This window comes from Rhagoletis zephyria, unplaced genomic scaffold (genome assembly GCF_001687245.7).
Source record: "Rhagoletis zephyria isolate East Lansing unplaced genomic scaffold, Rhagoletis_zephyria_1.1 Rzeph_scaffold_00401, whole genome shotgun sequence".
NCBI lineage: Eukaryota > Metazoa > Arthropoda > Insecta > Diptera > Tephritidae > Rhagoletis > Rhagoletis zephyria.
This window is the reverse complement of record NW_016157485.1, coordinates 9,218-15,428: the sequence shown is the minus strand read 5'-3', so window position 1 is coordinate 15,428 and position 6,211 is coordinate 9,218.

The following is a 6,211-nucleotide window of genomic DNA, read 5'->3' as shown; positions in this document are numbered from 1 at the left end:
CGAGTTCAGCAAAGCACGCCAGTCGTTTCTCCTCTGTGCCAACTGACGCCAATTGGAAACGCCAAGTGAAGCCAAGTCCTTCTCCACCTGATCTTTCCATCGCAGTGGGGGCCTCCCTCTTCCTCTGCTACCACCAGCGGGTTCCGAGTTGAATACTTTCAGAGCTGGAGCGTCGGTGTCCATTCGAACGACATGACCAAGCCAGCGGAGCCGCTGTATTTTAATTCGCTGCACTATGTCCATATCGTTGTAAAGCTCATACAGCTCATCGTTCCATCGTCTGCGGTAACCGCCGTCGCCAACGCGTAAAGGACCGTAAATCTTCCGCAAAATCTTTCTCTCAAACACCCCAAGCGCCGCCTCATCGGATGTTGTCACTTACTTAGAGCCGAAAATATTTATAAGGAAGTTGCCACCCTTTTTAAATTATTATTTTGATAAGCTAAATTTAATATTATGTACATTACGGGTATCAACTAAAGAGGTTTGAGAAGGCTTATAGCCGAAAATGTTTTTGAATGGGTTGCCACCTGTTTGAAAAGTTTTATTTAATTAAATTGGTAAAAGAAATATTACAATATGGGTATCAAATTAAATATGTTTAAGAAAGCTTACTGTCCAAAATATTTTCGGGGCATTTTTGCCATTTGAAAATTTTAAATTAATAAGATAAATTAAATATTTTCATATGGGTATCAAGCTAAAGAGGCTTAGAAAAGTTTACTGTCGAAAATACTATCGAATCGGGTTGCCACCTATTTGATTAGATAAACTCGTATTACAGTATGGGTGCTAAACGAAAATTATTTGAGACATTTTTGATTCTCAAATCTTAGATTAGCAAGTCCGCAAAACTACAGTATTTGTGTGAAAAAAGTAAAATTCACCTCCAGTGGGTCTAAAGATCATTTAGGAAGGAAATGCATGAATAGGATGCTTTCCTTTGCACAAATCCGATGAAAAGATGAGAACGCATAAGTGTATGAATACACCTAGCAGTTATTTATTTATCGATGAGTAAATAAAGAGTAGCACTTGAAGTGCGTAATTCATTGGAATTATCTCTGTGTTAAAAGCCTGCAATTGAAAAATCATTATTTAGATATGCCATACACACTACATATATGTACATATGTGTGTATGTGAACCTTCAAAATTGTAGCCATTCAGGAAATTTTAAAATAACTAATGACTTGAGTAAAAAACAAAGCGCAATGACAGGCGAGACGAGCGAATGTTTACTCTGAAAATAAATATTCAATTTTTGAAGTGCTCTTCTGGCGACCCTTACATCAACAACAAATAAACAAAAGTGCATTTAAAAATAATTTCAATTTATATTCTTCAATTTTGGTTTTTGGATGTTTTGTTTTTGGAAATGTCATAATCGAGTGCAAGGTAAACAAAAACACATGCACACACACACATACAACCAAACCAATATCTGAGAGCCCACACTGCAGTGTTGAAAAGACGTAAAAAAAATAAAATAAAATAAAATCGAATGACTGACAGCAAAAATAATTGAAATGAGAGATGGGTGAGAGTGAGTTGGCACTCGAAATAAATGATAAAAGAAGATAAATAAATATAAATAAATCAAGCGCTGCTGCGCGTGACGTGTTTCAAGTGGTGCTGGTGTGGCAGCGTTGCACACTTGAGACAGTTTCGAAATTTTGTGTGTTTTTATGGCGATTTTATACAACGGTATTCTCTTTTCTTTTGGATTTGGATTGTCAAAAAAAAAAAAAAAATGCAGCATTGTTGTTGCACACCTGTCAACACCGTAGTGCAGCGCAACTGATGGCCGGCGGCTAGCGGCTGCGGCAATGTGTGGTCACCAAAAATTACCCGTAAATGCACAGTGGCGTCTGTCTGGGTGGTCTTCGTGCATCACTTTTTAGCTCTTGCTCGAGTTGTTGAGTGCGCACACTTCACACACACACGGCGCGCTGCATACAAATGTAACTTTGCAGTACTTAAATGCTCTACTGCTGCAAATGCATGTATGTAGGATGGGGATGGGGGCTTAAACGTGTGCGTAAGCGTGTGTGTGTAATCGTATTGTGAAGAGTTCGTGAGTTTGTTTGTCTTTTGACAGTTAACAATGACAGTTGACAGCGGTGTTGTTGTTGTCTGGCGGCCACACTGCTGATGTTCGTCACGGCACTTTTCTCCACCCTTTGTCATCGCTCATCTTTGGTTACTTGTTGTTATTTTTTGACAGTTCCACAATCAGTTTTTGTCAGTTATTTGACAGTTTGCAAACATTGGTTTCATTCACTCATTCCCACGCGTGCACATATTTTTAAGTGTTTTGCATATGCACGTGTCAATCTAAAGATTTATTGTTTAATTTAAATGCATTTGATAGGCTTCAGTATTTATGTAATTCTGATTCAGGAACGGGTTTAAGAGAGCAATTAGCTTAACGGTGATTTCGATTCCCCAAATTTTTTTCATGTCGTCACTTGTCGGAGATATTTTGTCTTCAAAGCATTCCGATAAACATTTTTAGGTGACCTTTCTTGCTCTGAGAAAATAAAATAAAATAAAATAAAATAAAATAAAATAAAATAAAATAAAATAAAATAAAATAAAATAAAATAAAATAAAATAAAATAAAATAAAACAAAATAAAATAAAATAAAATAAAATAAAATAAGTCTCCCCAAATCCTATATTTTCCTACTATCGGCCTAGCTCCTAAACCAGCCAACAGCGCCAGATTAGCTTGCAGTAGCAGCTTTATGGACTGCAGTAGTGCTAAAGATATCACCACAGGGGCTCACGGCCCACAGCAAGGGACTCATCGAGTTATAAATAATGGGGGTTCATAATTTTTATTACTTTAATTATACGTATTTTAATTTAATTTCCCATGCAAAATGATAGAAATTCTAATATATTTGGCCACAAACTATTTGCAAAAACACACAAAAAAAAAATAAACGGAAAACAAACACAAACAACAGTTGCATAGCTCTCTCACTTTGCCCATTCATTCACAACTCGTGCACAACACTCTTTCACCGGGCTTTGTGAAATTGAAAATTGAAATTACCGAAGTGTTAAGTGCTTGGCTTTGTGAGTGCCGGCTAACCGCACTGAATGCCAGCATTTGCACACAAACAAAAGCCGCAAAGCATTTTTATTCGATTTTCATTCCATTCAACCACATTTGTACGCAAAAAGCAACTGCAAAAATTCTCTGCAAATATAGAGAAAACTATGCACGTTTTGAAAGTACGGATAGTAAATAAAGAAAATTGGGTTATCCTCCGAATAGTGCAAGCTAGTTAAGTGGATGAGTCAGTGACAGACAACAACAAGAATGGAGAAAACTGAAGTAATGCTCTCTGTGAAAGGTATCTAATCAAGCACTAAAGGCAATAAGCAGAATAATTAAAAAAGGGATGCTAAGTGTTATTGGACCATTTGATATATGGATGTGGTTACTTTTTAATAAAATCGTTGTAGCGCAGTCATCGGGTTTAGTTCTAGCATGTGGCCTTAGCACTGGCCAAATAATAAAAAATGTAAAGTTTTCTTATGCAGAGGAGCGAATTTATATTTCAAAGCTCAGAGAGGTTTACGAGATGGAAAGAGGTGATATAGCCATTAATAACTAAAGAGTGTTCTTACACACTGCTCTTCCATATCGGACCACAAATCCCCTACAGTTCCTAATCCAAGAAGAACAGTATGGATTTAACTCGCCAAATTAATATCGGAAATTTTGCCCCAAAAACACACCAGTCCAAGCCTTATAAGCTAAGAAAATAGTGTATGGGCAAATACAGCTGAAGAAGCAGCCGAAACCACTTTTCAGGCTGCGAACAGAGGCCAACAAAATAGACACAAGCAATATTCAAAACAATCACTGGACACGAGCTTTTGGTTAAGCAAAAAATAGAATTAGCAATAACTAATTTTTGCTTATACAAATCTTCTAATACTGATGGCAAATCACCACTAATGCTGGCTAAGAAGGGTCTACAAGCCCAGCATTAGTTTAATTTGACGGTTGCAGTGTATGACCCCATATGAAGGTTGATTGAAACAATGCTACGCAAGAGAACCATAGCATCAACCAATGGTTAAGTAGCAATAAGCCGTTATAGAAATAAATTCACTTCACAATGAAGAGTTTCAACTCCGTAGCAGTGGAAGGTGGCGCTGAAGAATAGTTTACTAGAACCCAATAAAGCAGAAAAAAAGTGAAGGGAAGGTAGTCGCATACATATAAAAAAAATGTTGTCGTGGCAGTGTTGGGTCTCTTTCCCTCTACGATTAACGAGTTCTTAGAGGGAGTGCTTATACTCCTCGGCTTCAAAAAGTGCTCCTACTGTTAATCCGAGTAAAACGGAACCGATGCTGATTTTCAGTAAAAATTGTGGACTAAAGTCAAAGCTTGTCCTGTTAAGCACTCGGCTCTTAAAATACCAATATTAACTCACATCGCCCTGGTATGGTGGCCAAAACTGGATAAGGATTAATGGAAGTAGTGTACTATGGATGCACTTGGGGTGATTCTGTAACATCTCCCTTCGAACCGCACATAAACGAAATTGTAGCCAACTCAGAAATCTGTATCAAAAAAGCAGTACAAATTTATTTCGATCTTTCGAAAGACAGAAATAATCCCGGTTTTTAAATGCTGCTTATGTGCAGCTTTTTAAATGACCAAAAAGTATTACCAATTTTTTTTTTCAGACTCACAAAAGCGGTACAAGTTTATAAAATTTTGTCATAAATTTATGTCCAAAAATATTTATGTAAAGTTTTTAAATATTCAAAAATATATGCCCAATAATTAAATGACAAAAAATTGTGTCCAGTTTTTTAATGCAATAAATACTTGACAAACAAATTATGCCCTATTTTAAATGACCAAAAATATATGTTCAGTTCATAAATGCCTAAAAAATTGTGCTCACTTTTAAAATAATTACAAATATATGGCCATTTTTTTAATGCTCAAAAATTTATGTCCAGTTTTTGGAAGACAGAAAATGTACATCCAGTTATTAAATAACCGAAAACCCTTTTTCGGGTTTTAAATTACCAAAAATTAATTTTCAATGAGAAATAATCAAAGTTTATAAATGAACATAAATTGATGTCCAGGTATAAGTGACCAAAACTGTATGCCGAGTTATTACATGACCAAAATAATTTACAAAAAATCTATGCCTAAAGAATTTATGTCCAGTTTTTGAATGGCCGAAAGTTGGTGTCCAATTTTTATCAAACAAGTTATGTTTAGTTACCCACTGACCAAAAATTGATGTCCAATTTTAAAATACCAATAATAGCATACAACAGGTTAGTAGATGAATTTCGCAAAAAATTATGTTCACTTTTTCGATTACCAAAAATTTATGTATGTCTAGTTTTTAATTTCAGACATTAAAAAAAAAATAACAATCAATCTGTGCAAATTTCCTTACATTAGGACTCACTAATTATAACAGCAGATAACTTTTAAGAAAACACAAAAATATTTGTCAAAATTTCACAAAACTAAAACCATTTAAAAATGTACATAAAAAGAATAAATTGAGGCCAAAAGAGTTAAGAAACAAATGTACAGACTGCGATCAATCTTTCACGGCAATCCAAAGTAATTACACAAAAGTAAAGCAGCAGTATTTAGTTTCACATGGCTCATGTCTTCCAAATAGTTGCTAAGAAATTATATATTTTCGAAAATTAAATATTTCAGCATTTACAGCAACCAGCCAAATCAATCTCAATCAATTACCGCCAGCCGTCATATGAAAGACGAGAAATCACATAATGAAATAATTGTAATAAATACTTTAGGCCATGAAATGCGCTTGACAAATGTCGGTGTGGTGGCGCGATGGTGGTGCTGGTAGTGACCGTCAAGCAGCGAAATCGAATATCCAAACAGTGGCTCAGGTTGTCGCACGCAATTGGATTTCTTTGCTTCTGCGTTTATTTGTTTATTTATTTTTCAATGCTGACGATTGATTTAAAGCGTACTTTTTTGCTCTGTTTGTTGTTTTACCATTTATGCGTGATTTCCATTTGCCACTACACCTTCGCGGTACAAACATACCAACAATTGTCATTTCGCCAGTAGCCTTTTGCGGCCACTCAACTCCTCCGCCTTTGGTCAGTCAGCAAATCTCATTCGAAAGCAATCAATTTTTATTTGATTACGTACTTTCATTCGCTTATT